The sequence below is a fragment of the Mobula hypostoma genome, chromosome 13 (assembly GCF_963921235.1).
Source record: "Mobula hypostoma chromosome 13, sMobHyp1.1, whole genome shotgun sequence".
NCBI lineage: Eukaryota > Metazoa > Chordata > Chondrichthyes > Myliobatiformes > Myliobatidae > Mobula > Mobula hypostoma.
The window spans coordinates 91,838,031-91,860,710 of NC_086109.1; positions in this window are offsets into that span (position 1 = coordinate 91,838,031).

Sequence of the window (22,680 nt, forward strand, 5' to 3'; positions counted from 1 at the left end):
TTAAAGTTCAAAGTTCAAAGTAAATTTATCATCGAGTATGGACTGTATATGTTACCATATCCTGTCCTGAGATTCATTTTCTTGCAGGCATTCACAGTAAAACCAAGAAGTACAATGGAATTAATGAACAACTATAAACAAAAACTGACAAGGTGCAAAAGAAGACAAACAGTACAGATAAAATAAATAAATAAGGTACAGTGAGAACTTAAGTTGTAGAGTTCTTGAAAGTGAGGCTGCAGGTTGTAGAATCAGTTCTGGTTTGGTGTGAGTGAAGATATCCACATTGGTTCAGGAGCCTGATGGGTGAAGGGTATTATTATGATTATGATTATGAGGACAAGCAGTCCCCTTTTATTGTCATTTAGTAATGTATGCATTAAGAAATGATAAAATGTTTTTCCAGAATGATATCACGAAAACACATGACAAACCGACTTAAAAACTAACAAAAACCACATAATTATAACATATAGTTACAACAGTGCAAAGCAATACCGTAATTTGATAAGAACAGACCATGGCACAGTGAAAGTCTCAAAGTCTCTCGAAAGTCCCATCATCTCACGCAGACGGTGAACCTCCAGCACCGCCAACTTGCTGATGCAGCATCCTGGAAGCATCCGACCACAGTCGGTCTCCGAGTCCATCCGAAAACTCCGAGCCTCCGACCAGCTCTCTGACACCGAGCACCGAGCACCATCTCTGACGAGCACTTTGACCCTGGCCCTGGCAACAGGCAATAGGCAATACCGAGGATTTGGGGCCTTTCCCTCTGGAGATTCTCGATCGCACAGTAGCAGTGGCAGCGAACCGGGCATTTCAGAAGTTTCTCCAGATGTTCCTCTGCGCTTCTCACGGCTGTCTCCATCAAATCCGGATTGTGCACAGCCCCTAGTTACACAATACAATATTCATTCGGAACGGTGTGCGGGTAATAGCTGTTCCTGAACTTGGTGGTATGAGACCTAAGGCTCCTGTACCTCCTTCCTGACGGTAGGAGTGAGAAGACAGCATGGTTCAAATGGTGGGGGTTCTCAATGATGGATGCTGCTTTCTTGTGGCAGTGTTCCTTGCAGATGTGCTCAATGGTGGGGAGGCTTTTCCCGTGATGGACCGGGTTGTATCCACCACTTTTGCCAGCTTTTTCATTCCTGGGCATCGATGTTTCCATACCAAGCCACTGGAATATGTTTGATCCAGCATTCCAACGAGGTGAAGCAGCACTTACACCTTCATAAGATAAAGTATTTCAAAAAGTTCTGGAGTAAAGTATGGTGTAAAATGTTCCGGAAAACTTCCCCATATGTTTTAATGTTCTTCTTCACGGAACTAGGAGCAAAGGGCATGGAATGTTGAGTATTCCTTTAAGTAGCGAATATTCCACTGAAATAGTGCTTGAAACTGACATCACTCCCAGGCAACTGGCCGCTATTAGAAGATGGCATTAGGCCAAGTGGCATCCACTAAAATAGCAGCCAGCCTCTTGAATGAGTGCTGGCAGACGTTTTGAACACCAATCACTTGTTTAACTAGCCTTTTGGCAGCCATTCCTCGAGCTCTTTCAAGTCTTACATTGAGAGGATTAGCTTTATTTGTCATGTGTACATCGAACTATTGAAATGTACAGCGAAATGCATTGTTTGTATCAATGACCAACACAGTTCAAAGATATCCAAAGTGTTGGGGTAGCCTGCAAGTGGTGACAGGCTTTTAAAGTGCAAAGTATATTTATTATCAAAGTACGTATGCAGTATACAACTCTGAGATTCGACTTCTCCAGACAGCCACGAAACAAAGAAAACCATGGAAGTCATTCAAAGAAAAACATCAATTTTCCCCCACCCATGCACAAAAAAAAACCCCAAATTGTGCAAATGGCAACAAGAATATCAACCACCTCACGCAAAAAAAAAAACAAATTGTGCAAACGCAACAAGAAAAAATGGGTGAAAACACAAAGTATAAAAACATAAAACCAAAAATCAAATTTGAACCATAGTGTAGTCCGTACCTTGCAGAACTTCAGTACCATCCTCTGACAGCATCGAGGGAGACAGAGACCACTCAAACTCAGGAGCCTTCCCTCGTGAACAGCGAACGAGCGGGAGAGAGAGGCAGTCACATGCAGACACCTTCCTCCAGGGCCAACATAGCATGTCCACAACTCACTAACCCTATACCGTATGTCTCTAGAACATGAGAGGAAACCAGAGCACATGGAGGAAATCCCCAAAGTCATGAGGAGAATGTACAAACTCCTTACAGACACAAGAATTGAACCCCAATCACTGGTGCAGTAAAGCATTTCAATAACCCCTATGTTGCCATGACACTAAGCTTTACTAAATTAATATTTTAAACTCAGAACCTCTTTTTGAGCTTCTCTTTAATAGATAAATTCGGACAAAAATTGTCCCTCCATAATTTTCTCTTAACACCCCATGTGATTTTACTCTTCGATTTTTGTCTTCAACTCCAACTGGAAGATCTACTTTCACTTCATAAGACTCCAGAGACTCCAAATCTCCTGGAAGTTTATCAGTCCTGGAGCAGTGGTGTCTTACCAACCCCATATTGTCTGGGAAGATTTCACTTGGTACTACTTAACAATCAGCTGCTCTGTGGGTCTGCCAATGCAGTGGAGCACTGCCCTTGCCCAACAAGTCTCTGTCCAATGCAGGAAGATGAAATATTATTTGGAATCTTTGATTAGTTCAATCTTTCCTAACCAAAAAAGGCAGCATTTCCCTTCGTACATCCATGTCAATTCAACTTTCCATTCCCATTCCAGCATGCTGGTCCAAGGCCTCCTCTGCTGCCACAATGACGTCAAACTCAGGTTGGAGGAGCCACACCTTATATTTCATCTGGCTATCCTCCAGCTTAATAGCATGAACATGGACTTCTCTAACTTCTGGCAATTTCTTACCCCTCTGTCCTTCTCTCCTTTGCCATTCCCCAGTCTGGTTACCCTCTTACCTCTTCTCTTCTCACCTACTCACACCTCCCTCTGGTGTCCCTCCTCCTTCCCTTTCTCCCATGGTCCTCAGCCTTATCCTATCAGATTCCTTCTTTTTCACCCCTATATTCAGCCCTTTTGAGGGCTATGGCACCGGTGACCCCTGTTTCCATCCAGGGGGTCAGTGTGGACATGGTGGAGGATTACAAATACCTGGGGATACGAATTGACAATAAACTGGACTGGTCAAAGAACACTGAGGCTGTCTACAAGAAGGGTCAGAGCCGTCTCTATTTCCTGAGGAGACTGAGGTCCTTTAACATCTGTCGGACAATGCTGAGGATGTTCTACGAGTCTGTGGTGGCCAGTACGATCATGTTTGCTGTTGTGTGCTGGGGCAGCAGGCTGAGGGTTGCAGACACCAACAGAATCAACAAACTCATTCGTAAGGCCAGTGATGTTGTGGGGATGGAACTGGACTCTCTCACGGTGGTGTCTGAAAAGAGGATGCTGTCCAAGTCGCATGCCATCTTGGAAAATGTCTCCCATCCACTACATAATGTATTGCTTGGGCACAGGAGTACATTCAGCCAGAGACTCATTCCACCGAGATGCAACACTGAGCGTCATAGGAAGTCATTCCTGCCTGTGGCCATCAAACTTTACAACTCCTCCCTTGGAGGGTCAGACACCCTGAGCCAATAGGCTGGTCCTGGACTTATTTCCTGGCATAATTTACATATTATTATTTAATTATTTATGGTTTTATATTGCTATAGCTATACTCTATTCTTGGTTGGTGCAACTGTAACGAAACCCAATTTCCCTCGGGATCAATAAGGTATGACTATGACTATGACTATGACTATCTCTTCCATTTATCACCTCTCCGTTTATTTCATCTTTTCTTCTCCACCCATCTCCCCTCTCCTTCAATTATCAATTATCAGTTATCACCTGCCAATTTGTACTCCTCACCCCCTCCCCACCTTCTTATTCTATTTTCTTCCTCCTTCCTTCCAGTCCCGAAATATTAACTGTTTCTCTCCCTCCATAGATGCTGCCTGATTTGTTGAGTTCCTCCAGTGTTTGGTATGTGTCAATACAATCTGCACTGATTTCTCCAACACCAGGCAAATTGATTAATCAAAGCAACTGCAGTTTCCATGAAACTAGGAGTCGTGAGACAGTCTGCTGGAGTGAGATATTGTGATATTTCTTCCTTATTTTGCAATCCTTAAATCATTTGCCCAAAAGCCAACTGTCAGACGTTGATGCAATAACCACGTCTTCTTCTATCAAGACTCACATAAAGGAACACACTGACATGTCAAACACCATATTCCTTCAGGGAAATGAGACCTATGTTTAAATTCCTTTCCCCACCTATGAATTATGGAGATGGTATCGCTCTCCTACACCTTGTATATAGAGAAATATGCATCACACATCAAGTCACATGCCCAAAATATGATATGATAATCATAGACTAGTTGTTAAATGGACAGTTTAGGGGAGGGGAGAGAATAAAGGTCATTGTACAGAAAAAGTATGTCAATGCCTTTCAACTTGGCTTGAGATATACACACAGTGGCCAGTTTATTAGGTACACCCGCACAATTGCTTGTAATGGAACTATTTAAACAGCAAATAATGTGGCAGCAACTCAATGCATAAAAGCCTGCAGACATGGTCTAGGCATTCAGTTATTGTTCAGACCAAACATTAAAATAGGGAAGAAATGTGATCTAAGTGACTTTGACTGCGGAATGATTGTCGATGCCAGAGGGGGTGGTTTGAGTATTTCAGAAACTGCTGATCTCCTGGGATTTTCATGCATAACAGTCTCTAGAGTTTACTGAGAATGGTGTGGGAAAACATTCATTGAGAGGCAGCTCTTTGGGTGAAAATGCTTTGTTAATGAGAGAGGTCAGAGGGGAATGGCCAGAGTGGTTCAAGCTGACAAAAAGGCGACAGTAACTTAAATAACCACACGTTACAACAGTGGTGTGCAGCAGAGCATCTCTGAACATGTAAAACATCAAACCTTGAAGTGGACGGGCTACAGCAGCAGAAGACCACAAACATACACTCAGTGGCCACTTTATTAGGTACACGAGGTAGATAATAAAGTAATCACCCGTTGTATAAGTAAGTTGATACAAAATGAGTTGAGAGGAGGGTTAAGAAGACATGTGATGTGTTGGCCTTCATTAATCATGGGACTGAGTTCTAAGAATCATGAGGTAATGTTGCAGCTCTATAAAACCCTGGTTAGAGCTCACATGGAGTATTGTGCTCAGTTCTGGTCAACTCATTATAGGAAGGACGTGGAGGGTGCAGAGGAGGTTTACCGGCATGTCTTATGAGGATAGGTTGAGCGAGCTAGGGCTTTTCTTTTTGGAGCAAAGGAGGATGTGAAGTGACTCGATAGAGGTGTACAAAATGATAGGAGGTATAGATCAAGTGTACTGTAAGACAGTTTTTCTCAGAGTAGAAATGGCTAATACTAGGGGGCAGAATTTTAAGGTGATTGGAGGAAGGTACAGAAGGGATGTCAGAGTTAAGTTTTTTTACACAGAGAGTGGGGGGTACATGGATGCGCTGCTGCAGCTGGTGGTAGGGAATATTAGGGACATTTACAAAATTCTTAGATAGGCACACGGATGATAGAAAAATTGAGGGCTACTGCTTGTGGGAAGGAAGGGTTAGATTGATCAAAGTTTAAAGTTCCAAGTAAATTAATTATCAAGTACATATATGTCACCATGTACAACCCTGCGATTCATTTTTTTGCAGGTATGCTCAATAAATCCATAATAGGATAATAACCGTAACAGAATCAATGAAATCTGTACTGACTTGGGTGTTCAACCAGTGTGCAAAAGACAACAAACTGTCCAAATACAAGAAATAATAATAATAAATAAATAAGCAAAAAAATTGAGAACATGAGATGAAGGCTCCTTGAAAGTGCACCTGTAGATTGTGGGAACAGTTCGATGATGAGGTGAGTGAAGCTGGGTGAAGTTATCTCCGCTCAGGGAAAAATGAGGCAGTGTTCATGGGTTCAGAAGCCTGATTGCAGAGGGGAGGAATCTGTCTCCATCTCTCCATGCCCTTGCTTTTCTGTTTCATTGCTGTTATGTCTTGTCTGTGGCCTAGTCAGAAAGGACTTGACTTACTGTAAACTTCTTAGGAAACCTCCCAAACAGTTTTGAACGCACAATGACTGGCACCAGATAGTTGCGATTGTTGCTTGGGTAAGTCTAGTTCGTCTATCAGGCCAGCTGCCTCTTTATAACCAGTGTTAATGAGCAGCAGGGAGACTTGGAACATAAGACATAAAACCAGAATTAGGCCATTTGGCCCATCAAGTCTGCTCTACTATACTATCATGACTGATTTGTCATCCCTCTAAATCCCATTCTCCTGCTTTCACCCTGTAACCTTAGATGCCCTTACTAAACAAAAGTCAACTTTAAATATACCCAGTGACTTGGCTTCTACAACCATCTGTGGTAAGGAATTCTACAGATTCACTGCCTTCTGGCTAAAAAAAAATCCTCCTCATCCCTGCCTCTCTTTTGTGTGGTAGTATGTTTCTATAATTACAGAAGGAGATAGCTGGGCAGATGATTAGTAACTTGCCCAAAGTGGTAGGTTGTAAGGAGCATCTTCTTATATTCTTTATGAGAAAGGAGGAGGCTGTTCAGCACATTGAGCCAGTGCCATATGTCAGAGCAATCCTATATCTCAATTTATTGCCCTGTAATCTATTCAGTAACTGTGTCTGCAACTCTATAATTCCCCCTGCCACCTACACTAGTGACAATCAACAGATTACCAATTTGCATATAGGGTCACAGTCAGAGTGCCATAGCACAGAAGCTGCCTCTTCACCCCATGTAGTCCATGCCAAACTGTTTAGATTATGAAGACACACAGTCCTCTTTTATTGTCATTTAGTAATGCATGCATTAAGAAATGATACAATATTTCATCCGGTGTGATATCACAAAACACAGGACAGACCAAGACTAAAAAAACTAACAAAACCACATAATTATAACATATAGTTACAACAGTGCAACAATACCATAACTTGATGAAGAAGTCCATGAGCACAGTAAAAAGTTCAAAGTCTCTCAAATGTCCCACATCTCACGCAGACGGGAGAAGGAAGAAAAACTCTCCCTGCCATGCCGACCACAATCCGACTCTGAGTCATCCGTAAACTTCGAGCTCTGATCAGCTCTCCGACACTGAGTACTGAGTACCATCTCTGTCCGAATGATTCAACTTCAATCTCAGTCGCCAACAGCAGGCAAAGCCAGGGATTTTAAGGCCTTCCCTCTGGAAGATTCCCGACCGCGCAGTAACAACAGCAGCGAACTGGCGTTTCAGAAATTTCTCCAGATGTTCCTCTGTACTTTCACGTCTGTCTCCATCAAATCAGAGTTGTCCATGGCCCCTACTTAATGGATACGATATCAGTTACCCTGCCTTGTCACTTCCCAATTGCATTGGTAATAGGAGAGAACTTATGAGCTAGGGATGTTGAGGGAGAAAACTTCAGAACTTACGTACCAGGCAGCCTTCAGTTGCTGGTGGACTCTGGGTGCACCAATGAAAACTGGGGTGATCAAGGGGTTACAAAGGTCTTGGGGATGGCGGGGTGTTGCAGGACAGTAGGAGATAACAAAAAGGGGAAGAGCGAGGTCATGGAGAGACTGAGACTGTGAGCAACAATTTTGAAACTCAGGCATTGCTTAACTGGGGCCAATGTAGGTCAGGGAGTATAAGGAGGCAGCTGGCCTGATAGATGAACTAGACTTACCCAGGCAACAGTCGAAGCTATCTGGTGTCAGTTGTTGTGCGTTCAGATCTCTTTGGGAGGTTTCCTGGGAAGTTTACAGTAAGTCAAATCCTTTCTGACTAGGACACAGGCAAGGCATAACAGCAATGAAACAGAAGTGAGCTTCATTGGAGAAGTACATCACACTGTAACATAGAGCTTAACTGGCATTAAAACTTCACTGGCATTAAAACGTCTTCACTGGCATCAAAAAGCTATTTACATCATTGGCACCAATACTTTACTTCACTGGAACTTGACTTACATTGCCTATAAAAGAAGGTAATCAAAATGCAAAAAAAAAGTAAGCAACTTTCCAATGCTCAGAAGACTTCAATAAAACTAGGATAACATCAGGGTCCATCTAGTATTATACCAGGTGCCATAAATTACTTGTCAAAGCACAGCCAGAAAGAAAGTCACTTATGAAGGAGTGCTTCTGTGGAAAAATATCCCAAGTGAATTCACAGAAGTACAAGCAAAAATAAAATATCTAGATAAAGGAAGAAGATGGCACCAGTGAATAACTCTACCAAGGGTGACATCCTCCAGATGGTTCACAAAACTACTTCTTTCACTTCTTTTATGTCTTCTTTTTCTTTCAAACGTGGTTCTGCTACTTGTTGGAGCCTGCGATCTGCCTTTTGGTGATGTCTTTTTAGGCCCATTGAGTGATCTGGCACTTTGCTGTCTCGATGGTGCTCCGTGAGGCTTGAAGCGAAGTGTGCCAAGACAGCCCATGGTCGACTCCATTCCTCGCTAATCTTGCCGATGAAGACAGAAATCATCAAGGCCAGTGCAGAAGACGAGCAGGTGCTCCATGCCGTCTACAGACCCCTTGCTTGCTGTTGCCGGAGGAAAGTGTCTGCATGTGGTGGTCCCCCTCTCCCTCTCACTCACTGCTCCTGAAGGGAGGTCCCTGTTTTCGAATAGTCTCTCTCCCTTTCTCTCACTTGATACTGCTGGAGTCCTGGGTCTTGAGCAATGTTTAATTGATGTGGTATGTGGATTGGCTGTGCTTCTAGTCGCTCCTTATTTTTGTTGCTACTTTGGGCAATTTTGAATCGGGGTGGTCTGCAGATAATGATCACTGAGATGAACTGAATATGCCTGGACCCTTTCAATTTTATGTTTTATACTCTGCTCATTTTCTTATTAATGTTTGTGTGATTTGCTTTTTTTTTGCAGATGGAGCGGGAGTTGTGGTGTTTGATGCTTTTCTATGAACAGGTTTGCTTGTTTCATGGCTGTCTGTGGTAAAGACACCACTCAGGGTTATATACTGCAATACATACTTTGAAAATGTACCTATTTCAAACCTTTGAGATCTTCTACCTATTCAGAAGAAGACTGGTACAATAAAACTGCCACTAGGACTGGGTTTATAGTCGACCTGCTGTTTAGGATTATGGCTTTCATTTCATGTCATATCACCAAAGACTCCAGCAAATTTCTACAGATGTACTGTGGGGAGCTTTCTAACTGTTGCATCACTGTCTGGAGGGGCTGATGCACAGGACTGGAAAAAGCTGCAGAAGGTTTTAATCTCCATCGAGAGCATTTCCAATAGGTAATGCCCCAAGAAGGCAGCATCCATCATTAAGGACCCCTACCACGCAGGGCCTGCCCTCTTGTCATTACTACCATCAGGAGGAGGTGTGAGAGGCTGAAGACACACATTCAGAGTTTTAGGAACAGCTTTTTACCCTCTGACGTCAGATTTCTGAATGGACAATGAACACTACCTCACCATTTTTTCTCTCTTTTTGCACTACATATATATATATATTTTTTTTATTGTCATTTATAGTATATTTTATGTATTGCAATGTACTGCTGACACAAGACAACAAACTTCAGAACATGTGTCAGTGATAATAAACATGATTCTAATTCTGATCATATAACAGGTCTAAAATGCTGTATGATAAAGTGCAGATAAATTTCTGAAGGCAGATAAAGAGAAGAAACATTCTCCAGAGTCCCTCTTCAAATGTTTCAGGGATCACTCTCGACATGACTCTCTCATCCACTCGTCATTCCCCGCTGATATCCCCATTGGCAGATACGCCTGAAAGCAGGGCAAGTGCGACACCTCCTCCCTCACGACCAGTCAGAGCCCCAGACAGCCCTTCCAGGCGAGGCAACACTTCACCTGCGAGTCTTGTCAGTGTCATCTATTGTATCCGGTGCGCGGGGTGTGGCTTCCACAGCACCAGTGACATCTGACATGGATTAGTGGACCACTCTGTCAAGCACGCTTGTCAGGAAATGCAGAGGAACCTAACAAACAAAACGCAGAGCAGTGGAGACCATTTAGCAGAGAGCGATTACTTTAGCAATAAACCGCAAAGTAACACGCCACGAGGGGCCACAAAGCAAGAGAGAAGAGATCCTAGACACAACAAGCTTACACAGTTTGAGGATGTGCTGGGAGCAGCCCATAAGTGTCACCGCGCTTCCGGCGCCAACATAGTGCGCCCACAGCTTACTGACCCTAACCCGTACGGCTTTTAAATGTGAGAAGAAACCAGAGCGTGAGAAGGAAGCCCATGTGGTCACGGGGAGAATATACAAACTCCGTACAGGCTGTGCTGGGAACTGAAGCCCACTTGGTAATCACTGGTGCTCTCTGTTTGAAACTGGTGGCTTCTCTCACGAATTCATCGACACTTCCAATCCCTTTTTGCGTCTCCAGTGTTGTCCTTCAGCTCACATGAGAACGACTGTGAGTGACACTGAGAGGCAAGGCCAGTGAGTCTTCAGCGCAGCACCCGGGTCATTTTGGGCAGAAATAATCACGTACACACGTGCAGATACCACACACAAACATGCTGCACACCCAGAGGAAAACCTAGCGTACATAGAAATGCAATACCTGTACGAGTACACACCAGACACACAAATACAAAACACATGTGTGAATATGCTACTCACACACAGAAACAAACCACGCCAAAATATTTATTTGATTTTTATTTATATTTATTTTATTGATACACTGAGTGGAATCGGCTCTTCCGGCCCTTCGAGATGCAACTTACAATGACCAATTAACCTGCCAACCAGTCCGTCTTTGGACTGTGGAGGAAACCAGAGCAACTGGAGGAAACCCACACACAGGGAGAATGTACAAACCCCTTACAGCTACCGGTGGAGATTGCACACATCACACTCAAGCACAGAAGTCAAAGTCAAAGTAGGTTTATCATTAAAGTACTGTACATATAAGTTACCATATACTACCCTAAGATATAATTTCTTGCAGATATTTACTGGAAAATAAAGAAATATAATTTTTGAAAAGCTATACATAAAGAATGACAGACAACCAAGGTGCAAAAGAAGACAGATTGTGCAAGTGATAAAAAAATAAGTAATACTGGGAACATGAGTTGCAAAGAGTCCTTCCAAGTGAGTCTGAAGGCCCCCCCACCCCCTCCTCCATCTTCTTGCTTTACCTTCTCATCTTTTTCTCCAGTCCTGACGAAGAGTCTCAGCCCAAAAGGTCAGCTGTTTACTCTTTCCCGTAGATGCTGCCTGGCCTGCTGAGTTCCTCCAGCATTTTTGTGTGCGTGTGTGTTGCTGTAGATTGTGGAATCAGTTCAGTGTTGAGGTGAGTGAAGTTACCCACGTTGGTTCAGGAGCCTGGTGGTTGAAGGGTAAGAACTGTTCCTGAGCCTGGTGGTGTGAGGCTTAAGGCCCAGTGGTGGTAGCAAGAAGAGAGCATGGCCTGGGTGGTGGGGTTCTGATGCTGCCCTCTTGCGGCAGCACTGCCCTGTTGATGTGCTGAATGGTGGGGAGGGCCTTTCCTGGGCTGGACTGGGCTGTATCCAACACTTACTGTTCCTAGGCGTTGGTGTTTCTATATCTAGCCACGACCCAGTCAGCCAGGATCCTCTCCACCGTCCATCTGTGCTCTCTCTGTGTCCACTGGCGTCTGCAGGTGAGGAAATCGAGGATCCAGTTGAAAAGGGATGATTCGTGGCCCAGGTCTTGGAACTTACCGACTAGCTACGGGGGAATGATACCGAGGTGACATATAAAATCATACCAATGTACAGATAAAAAGACAAGTATTCATGGTGCACAGGCTTGGGGCTGAGCACCACAGTAGCACATCGGTTATTGTGGCTCAGGGCGCTCCGCAGTCGGCACTTCAGTTCTGGCTGCCATCTGTAAGGGGTTTATACGTGACCATGTGGGTTTCCTCTGGGTGCCCCGGTTTCCTCCCACAGTCCAAAGACACATCGGTTAGTAGGTTAATTGGTGATTGTAAATTGTCCTGTGGTTAGGCTAGTGTTGAATAGATGAGTTGCTGGGTGCTGTGTCTCACTGGGCTGGAAATGCCTATTCTGCAATGTAACTCGAAATTAAAAAATAAATAAGCACAGACAGACACACACACACACACACACACTCTCCCTTCCTCACATACACACACTCACTCTCTCTCTCACACACACTCTCTCTCTCTCACACTCACACACACTCTCTCTCTCACACACACGCTGTCTCTCACACACATGCACACACACTCTCACACACACTCTCATTCTCTCTCACACACATTCTCTCACACACACTCACACACACTCTCTCTCACACACATTCTCTCACACACACATTCTCTCTCACACACTCTCTCACACTCACACGTACTCTTTCTCTCACGCATACATACATACACACACTCTCTCCCTCTCACACACACACTCTCTTTCTTTCACATACACACTCTCTCTCTCTCTCTCTCACACACACACACACTCTCACACTGCTGGAAGCACTGGTTATTGATCAACAGCCAGAACATTGACCAGTGTTTCACCTCCCGTGCTCAAGGACACCGAGGCCAATTACGAATTTTATCTCAGATTGTAGCCACGCAGAGCAGGCACACATCTGATTAATGGCTGCTTTGCAAAGGCTGATCTGCTAATTGGTTGTTTAAATAGGTCAGCTGAACACCTCATTACCTCCCAGCTGCCAAAGTCACCAGGTTTGTCAGCCTTCACCCATCTGTTCCACACCATCCTATATGCTCCGAAGGTTTCAAAATCCATTGGTCTGCAAACTCTGTCATCATTTGCTTGGTTTGGAACTTGTAAGGCACAGTTTTCTTTTATTCTTCGTAAAATAAAGTAGAAGTATTATCAAAGTACATCGTTTATCTTATTTGGAGGTACAGCGTGGAGTGGGCCCTTCCAGGCCTTTGAGATGCACTGTGCTAGCAACCCCGGACAACCTCGATTCAGCCCTAACCTAATCACAGGACAACCTACAATGACTAATTATCCTGCCTAGTATGTGGGAGGAAACCAGACCTCCTGGGGAAACCCATGCAATCCATGGGGAAGACAAACAGAGACTCCTTACAGACAGAACTGAACTCCAGACTCCGGCGCCCCAAGCTGTGTTAGCGTCATGCTAACCGCTACATTAGCACGGCACCCATATATCACCGTATACTACCCTGAGATTCATTTTTTGTGGGCAATCACAGGTAGACAAAGAAGTACCACAGAATCAATGAAAAACTACACACAAAGACTGAGAAATAACCGATGTATTACACAAAAGAAGACAAACAGTGCAAACATAAATGGATAAATTATACTGAGAACATAGAACATAGGACATAGAATAGTACAACACGTTACAGCCCCTTCGGCCCACAATGTTGTGCCGACCCTCAAACCCTGCCTCCCATATAAGCCCCCACCTTAAATTCCTCCATATACCTGTCTAGTAGTCTCTTAAATTTCACGAGTGTATCTGCCTCCACCACTGACTCAGGCAGTACATTCCACGCACCAACCACTTTCTGAGTAAAAAACCTTCCTCTAATATCCCCCTTGAACTTCCCACCCCTTACCTTAAAGCCATGCCCTCTTGTATTGAGCAGTGGTGCCCTGGGGAAGAGGCGCTGGCTATCCACTCTATCTATTCCTCTTATTATCTTGTACACCTCTATCATGTGGACCACAAGGATCTGACCTGGGACCTCTACTTTTTGTGATTTTTATTAACGACCTGGATGTGGGGGTAGAAGTGTGGGTTGGCAAGTTTGCAGATGACACAAAGGTTGGTGGTGTTGTAGATAGTGTAGAGGATTGTCAAAGATTGCAGAGAGATATTGATAGGATGCAGAAGTGGGCTGAGAACTGGCAGATGGAGTTCAACCTGGAGAAGTGTGAGGTGGTACACTTTGGAAGGACAAACTCCAAGGCAGAGTACAAAGTAAATGGCAGGATACTTGGTAGTGTGGAGGAGCAGAGGGATCTGGGGGTACATGTCCACAGATCCCTGAAAGTTGCCTCACAGGTAGATAGGGTAGTTAAGGAAGCTTATGGAGTGTTAACTTTCATAACTCGAGGGATAGAGTTTGAGTCGCGAGGTAATGATGCAGCTCTATAAAACTCTGGTTAGGTTGCACTTGGAGTACTGTGTCCAGTTCTGGTCGCCTCACTATAGGAAGGATGTGGAAGCATTGGAAAAGGTACAGAGGAGATTTACCAGTATGCTGCCTGGTTTAGAGAGTAGAAGGTTGAGGGGAGACTTGATAGAGGTGTTTAAAATTATGAGGGGGATTGATAGAGTTGATGTGGTTAGACTTTTTCCATTGAGAGTGGGGAAGATTCAAACAAGAGGGCATGGGTTGAGAATTAGAGGACAAAAGTTTAGGGGTAACATGAGGGGGAACTTCTTTACTCAGAGAGTGGTAGCTGTGTGGAACGAGCTTCCAGCAGAAGTGGTTGAGACAGGTTTGGTGTTGTTGTTTAAAGTTAAATTGGATAGCAATATGGACAGGAAAGGAATGGAGGGTTATGGGCTGAGTGCAAGTCAGTGGGAATAGGATAGGGTAAGAGTTTGGCACGGACTAGAAGGGCTGAGATGGCCTGTTTCCGTGCTGTAATTGTTATATGGTTATATGGTTATGCATTATGATCAGAGATTAAGGGAGCTAGGGCTTTACTCTTTGGAGAGAAGGAGGATGAGAGGAGACATGATAGAGGTGTAAAAGATAATAAGAGGAATAGATAGAGTGGATAGCCAGCGCCTCTTCCCCAGGGCACCACTGCTCAATACAAGAGGACATGGCTTTAAGGTAAGGGGTGGGAAGTTCAAGGGGGATATTAGAGGAAGGTTTTTTACTCAGAGAGCGGTTGGTGCGTGGAATGTACTGCCTGAGTCAGTGGTGGGGGCAGATACACTAGTGAAATTTCAGAGACTACTAGACAGGTATATGGAGGAATTTGAAGTGGGGGCTTATATGGGAGGCAGGGTTTGAGGGTCGGCATAACATTGTGGGCCGAAGTGCCTGTACTGCGCTGTACTATTCTATGTTCTATGTTCTATGTCTCCTCTCATCCTCGTTCTCTCCAAAGAGTAAAGCCCTAGCTCCCTTAATCTCTGATCATAATGCATACTCTCTAAACCAGGCAGCATCCTGGTAAATCTCCTCTGTACCCTTTTCAATGCTTGAATTGTAGAATCCTTGAAAGTGAGGTTGTGGAATCAGTTCAATGTTGAGGTGAGTGAAGTTATCCACGCTGTTCAGGATCCTGATGCTTGAGGGGTAATAACCGTTCCTGAACCTCGTGGTGTGGGATCTGAGGCTTCTGTACCCACTTCCTGATGGGAAGAGCAAGAAGAGAGCGTGGCCTGGGTGGTGTGGGGTCATTGACGATGGATTCTGCTTTCTTGTAGGAGGCTCCTTGTGGACGTGTTCAAAGATGGGAAGGACTTTGCCTGTGATGGACTGGGTTGTATCCACTACTTTTTGTAGGCTTTTGTGTTCAAGGGTACTGATATTTCTATACCAGACCAAAATGACCCGGTCAGTATAATCAGAATCAGAATCAGGTGTAATATCACTGGCATGTGTCTTGAAATTTGTTGTTATGCAACAGCAATACATTGCAATACATAATAATAAATCAACATCATTATTATAAATCACAGTAAGAAGTATATATATTTATATTAAAAAGTTAAATTAAATAAATGGTGCAAAAAGTGAAAAGAAAAGTAGTGTTCATGGTATCATTGTCTGTTTGGAAATCTGATGGCAGAGGGGAAGGATCTGTTCCTGAATCATTGAGTGTGTGTCTTCAGGCTCCTGTATCTCCTCCCTGATGGTAGCAATGGGAAGAGGGTATGTCCTGGGTGACGGGAGTCCTTCATGATGGATGCAGCCTTTTTGAGGCATCGCTCCTTGAAGATGTCCTGGATGCTGGGGAGGCGAGTGCCCATGATGGAGCTGACTGAGTTTACAACTTTATGCAATCCATTCCAGTCCTGCGCAGTGCCCTCTCCGATACCAGACGGTGATACAACCAGAAAGAATGCTCTCAGCAGTATATTTGTAGAAATTTGAGAGAGTCTTTGATGACATTCCAAATCTCAAACTCCTAAAGATATTTTGCTGCTTTCGTGCCTTCTTTGTAACTGCAACAATACGTTGGGCCCAGGATAGATCCTCACAGATGTTGACACCGAGGAACTTGAAATTGCTCACTCTTTCCACTTCTGGACTGGTGTGTCTTCCCTTGACTTATCCTTTCTGAAGTCCACAATCAACTCTTGCTGACATTGAGTGCAAGTTTCTTGCTCCACTATGCATCTATAGAAGCTTGTTGAAGTTCTAGATGTCATGTCAAATCTGCTCAAACTTTTAAGAAAGTAGAGCTGCTGTCACGCCTTCTTTGTGATGGCATTTACATGTTGGTCCCAGGACAGATCCCCTGAAATGATACCGCCAAAGAATTAAAAGTTACTGACCCTCTCCTGATGAGGACCTATCCCTAAAGTGTAGCTCCTGTAAATATGGAAATAATGATCCCAAGTTGCACCATTGTGAACCGGGAAACAGGTCATAGGTGACGAGAAAAGACTTTATCACCTTTCACATTACCCAGAATGTACCAGGCAGGACTGCCTTTCCTGGGCATCTGCTCAATACAGAAGTATTTATCCAAAATTGTGGGAAGCTTTTTATAACTTTAAGGTAAGGTACCATATTGCCTTCAATAAAGCACCATTATCATTTCTGGGGAAAGCTAGGCTTTACGGAAAGGAACGTTCGCTGCTTTTAGGGTCTAATGACATGGTTGTGCCACTGAACTTAAAGGCAATCAGATGGTCACAAAGGAGCTGGAGCTGCCCTCGTTAGAAGCACGTGAGCAGTTTAACTCTTTCACCAGTTGTTACCCTACAGACCCAAGCTGAGCTCATGGCAAAAAAAAAATCACACTAAAGGTTGCAACTAGGCTGAAGAAGATGAAAAGATTAGTCGCTTCTCTGAGGATGGTCACCTTGTCACAGTGAGAAGCTTGTGAGTTCTTGAGATCCTGAGAGAGATGCCATTTGGAGTTTAGCCATCTGCTGCTTAGCTCCTTGTAGGATCATCCATGGCGATAAGGTCAAGGGGAAGGTTCCAGATGAAGAACAATCCAGCCAAGGTCTTAAGCTGGTGGAAGATGATGACGCATCGCAACAACAGTGAGGGTGGAGGAAGGATGCAGCCGCGAAGGTTCCCAGTCGTCTTACCCAGCATGCCACTCGACCCTGACCCTGATCTGTCAAGGACTGTATGGTGGCTGCCCATGGATCAGCCTCCCACTGTTAAATAAAGACATTCTCCATTGTGGATCCTGGATCGTCCTCTGCAGCCACCAATCGACAGTTCCTTCGGAGAACATCGTACTCTGCTTGAGTGATTGCATTACTACGACTACCCAATAGTCAACTTCTTAACCTGTCCCTTGGGAGGAGGCTGGACTTGTATCACTCACCTCAACACCGAACCGACTCCACAGCCTACAGACTCACTTTCAAGGACACTGGAACCCACGTTCTCAGTATTATTTATTTACTTAACTATTTACTATTATTACTATTAATGTGTATTTGCACTGATTGTCTTCTTTTGCACATTGGTTGCTTTGTATGTTGTTTCTCATTGACTCTGTTGTACTTGTGCACTTCAAGGACATTCAGTCTGATTTATTTAGACAATAGGCCCTTCAGCCTATCGAGCTCTGCCGCCCCGTCAAGCTCATGTGACCAATCAACTCACGAACCCGTACGTCTTTGGAATTCAGGAGGAAACCGGAGCACCTGGAGGAAACTCACAAGATCACAGGGAGAGCACAGAAACACTTTAGAGACAGTGGTTGGAAATGAACTGGCTGCTGGCGCAGTAATTGTGTTATGCTAACCGCCGGGCTACTGTACCACTCCATGTATCTATCTATACCTCATGTTCTCGGTATTTATTTTAGAAACTTGCACAATTTGTCTTCTTTTACACATTAGATTGTCAGTCTTTATCTATGTATAGCTCTTCACAAATTCTATTGTATTTCTTTGCTTTCCTGTAAATGCCTCCAAGAAAATGAAACTCAGGGTAGTATATTGTGACATATATGCACGATATTGATTTACTTTGACTTTGAAAAAACTTAGGCTGACACCAATCTGACTCAAGGACCGGAGGGCACAGCCTCAGAATAGAATGTGCCTTTGGAGCAGAGATGAGGAGGAATTTCTTTTGCCAGAGGATGGTGAGTCTGTGGAATTCACTGCCACAGACGGCTGTGGAGGCCAAGCTACTGGGTATAGTTAAAGAAGCGATTGATAGGTTTTTAATTAGTTAGGGCGTCAAGGGTTATGGGGAGAAGGCAGGAGAATGGGGTTGAGCGGGATAATAAATCAACTGTGATGGAATGGCAGAGCGGACCTAATGGGCCGAACGGCCTAATTCTGCTCCTAAGTAAGTCTTATGTTCTTATAGTCTTATGATTCAGCAATGGCTGAGCTTGGGAAAAATATTCCATTGGCAAGAGCTATGGAAATGAAAATTTATTTTGATTACTTTGTCTGAGATTTTGTTACTTTGCATGAAATCTTTTTGCTTTGCCAACCTTCTTGGGTGGGGTAAAAGATGATTGGAATTCTCAGGAAAGAGCTGGAGAGGTTTGCTTAATGTGTTGAGTAATATTTATCTCTGAAAATTTCTCTCTCTTAAAGTTGGATTATCCCATTACTCCCAGATTTCTGTTTATGAGATTGTGTTTTGCCAGTATGTTTCTCAAATTACAGTCCCCTTAAATCAGAATCCGAATCAAAATCAGGTTTAATATCACTGGCACATGTTGTGAAACTTGTTAACTTTGTGGCAGTAGTACACTGCAATACATAATAATGGGAAAACTGTGAATTACAGTAAATATATCTGTGTATATATATGGAACTGATTGTGGACTTCAGGAGAGGGAAACCAGAGGTCCATCAGCAGAGGTAGAGAGGGTCAGTAACTTAAATTTCCTGGGTGTCACTATCTCAGAGGACCTGTCCTGGAGCCATCTGGACATCCGTTAGTCTCGTGAGACCATGGATTTGCGCCTTGGAGGGTTTCCAGGGCACAGGCCTGGGCAAGGTTGTATGGAAGACCAACAGTTGCCCATGCTGCAAGCCTCCCCTCTCCACGCCACTGATGTTGTCCAAGGGAAGGGCACTAGGACCGGTACAGCTTGGCACCGGTGTCGTCGCAGAGCAATGTGTGGTTAAGTGCCTTGCTCAAGGACACAACACGCTGCCTCAGCTGAGGCTCGAACTAGTGACCTTCAGATCACTAGACCGACGCCTTAACCACTTGGCCACGCGCCAACACCCACCATGTAAATGTAATTGCAAAGAAAGTATGACAGCGCCTCTGCAGAGATTCGGCATGTCATCAAAAACTTTGACAAACTTCTGTAGATGTGTGGTGGAAAGTGTACTGACTGGCTGCATTAAGGCCTGGTATGGGAACAACAATGCCTCTGAGAGGCCCAGTATATCACAGGTAAAGCCCTCCCAACCATTGAGCACACCTACATGAAACATTGCCATAGGAAAGCAGGATCCTCACCGTCCAGGCCATGCTCTTTTCTCACTGCTGCCATCAGGCAGAAGGTAAAGTGCCTCAGGACTCACACCACCTGGTTCAAGCACAGTTGCTACCCCTCAACCATCAGACTCTTGAACAAAGGTGGATAATTACACTCATCTATTTCCAGTGTTCCCACAACCAATGATTTCACTTTAAGGACTCTTTATCTTGTTAATTCATGCTTTCATTAGTTATTCCTATTTATTTATATTTTTTGCATTTGCACAATTTGTTGTCTTCTATGCTCTTGTTCTTTTATTACTCCTCTTTACAGTTACTATTCTATAGATTTGCTGAGTATGTCCGTCGGAAAAGGAACCTCCGGGTTGTATGTTGTGACATGTATGCACTCTGATAATAAATATTACTTTGAACTCTGAGATATATATATATACACACATACACACACACACACACACACACACACACACATATATATATATAAAATAGTCAAATTAAATAAATAGCTCAAAAATAGAAATAAGAAAGTAGTGAGGTAGTGTTCACAGGTTCAATGTCTGTTCAGAAATCAGATGGCAGAGGGGAAGAGGCTGTTCCTGGATCGTTGAGTGTGTGTCTCTAGGCTTCTGTACCTCCTCCCTGATGATAGCAATGAGAAGAGGGCACTACTTGGGTGATTGGGATCCTTAACGATGGATGCTACTTTTTGAGGCCTCGCTCCTCGAAGATGTCCTGGATACTGGGGAGGCTAGTTCCCACGTCGGAGCTGACTGAGTTTACGACTCTCTGCAGCTTATTTCGATCCTGAGCGGTGTCCCACCCTTAGCCATACCAGACGGTGAGGCAGCCGGTTAGAATGCTCTCCATAATACGTCTGTAGAAATTTACAAGTGTTTTTGGTGACATACCTAATCTCCTCAGATTCCTATTGAAATATAGCTGCTGTTGTGCTTTCTTTGTAGCTGCATCGCATCCAGGTTAGATCCTCAGGGAGATTGACACCCAGAAACTTGAATAAAGAGTGTTAGTGGCTATAAACTGACATCATTAAAATATTTTGAACAAATGAAGTCATCAGGCATTATGTTTAATTCTATCGTGTAAGGTGTTGCCTGGGTGGAAGATATCTTGTGTGACCACTGTTGCCAGCACTCCGTTGTGAGTCATGTTGTTAGGCAAGCCACAACCGATGCAGCTTTCTGGCAAATTATGAAAGAAATACCCAGAAAACAGATACAGATTGAATAAAGGCAGGAGGTGCTGGAAATGTAGAACTGTCACTGCTGAATGAAAGGAAGAACTAAGTCCTGAAGAAGTTTCTTGGCCTGAAACGTTGACTGTTCATTCGTTTTCATAGATGCTGCCTGACCTGCTGAGTTCCTCCCGTGTGGTGTTGCTCTGGGTTTACAGCGTCTGCAGCATCTCGTGTTAGTGAAGAAATGAGGTGGAAAAGCATCGTTGGGCACTAACACTAAGCATCTGATGTGGTGGAGTCCCATTATCTGGTATTCTGCTCCACCCCTGGACCTCACCCGATTGAATGTTTAACACTGGCACCCAAGGATGAGTCTCTGGACTCTAGGGATCTTACAAGGAACGTCATGGCCGATAACCTGTCATTTCTCAACAGAGGCTGCTCCTCACTGGTCCACAGCATTGGTATGATGTGGCTTTATGGACTAAAGAATAACTTTGTTTTAAAAAATGTTGGAAATAATCAGTCAAGGAACTGTTATGAAGCAAGAAAGGGAGTTAATGGTTATGGTGGATGAACTTCATTGGACTTTTCTTCTTCTTCTTCTTCTGAAGTCCGTCACCCCAACAAGGGCAAAGGCCACCGACAGCAGCTCGCCAGAGTTCTCCATCCTGGACCAGTCTTTCAATTAGTCCCCAGGTGTAGCTCATATTTGAAGGTCATTCCTCTCCCAGGGACAAAGTCTTTGGAGCTTCTGATGCTCTGGGTTATAACAGGATGGGGTTGCTAGTCCCACGCCCAACACTCTGTGTTTTGCAGCCGGGCTTGGGACTGTCCATGGCCGAGTGCACTGGACCTTTAGGTTTCTTGTAGTTTGCTTTCGTTCTCTATCTCCACCAGTGGTACACCCTGCCTGAAGTGCATAACATTTTCAAAGAACAGGGCAGCAAATTTGACACCACATTGCAAAGACCCTGGAAAGACCAAAGCCCTTGGGAACGGCTCCATCACCTGATCTTCCCTTCAGGTCACGCACAACCCTGATTTGGATATACAATACCATTCCATTGAGTCCAAATCGTGGAATTTACTCCAATGCAATGTGAGAACATCTTTATCATTGAACAACGAGGAAGTTTAAGAAGGTCATAAAGTTATAAAGCACAAGAAGAAGCACCTCAGCCCATCTAGTCTTTGTCAATCTGTTATTGTGCCCAGTACGATCAACCTGTACCTGGACCATAGCCCTCCCATCTGTACTTATCTAAACTTATTTTAAGTGTTCCAATCAAACCGCATCCACCGCTTTTACAGCTCGTTTTACACCTGGACCACCCTCTGAGTGGCAGTTTCCCTTTAAGTAGCACCTCTAATTTTAGTCTCACCCAACCTCAGTGGAAAAAGCCTGTTTGCATTTACCCATCTATACTCCTCATAATGTTGTACACCTCTATCAAATCTTCCTCATTCTCCTACCCTCCAGGTAATAAAATCCTAACCTATTCAACCTTTCCCTATAACTCGGGTCTTCAAGTCCCGGTAACTTCTTTGTAAATTTTCTCTATACACTTTCAACCTTGTTGATAAGTTTCCTGTAGGTAGGTGACCAAAACTTCATACAATATTCTAAATTCACCAACTCACCAACATTTTATACAACTTCAACATAACATCGCAATTTCTGTACTCAATACTTTGATTTATAAAGGCCAATGTGCCAAGAAGTTCACTTTATGACCCTTTCTCTATATGTGATGGTACTT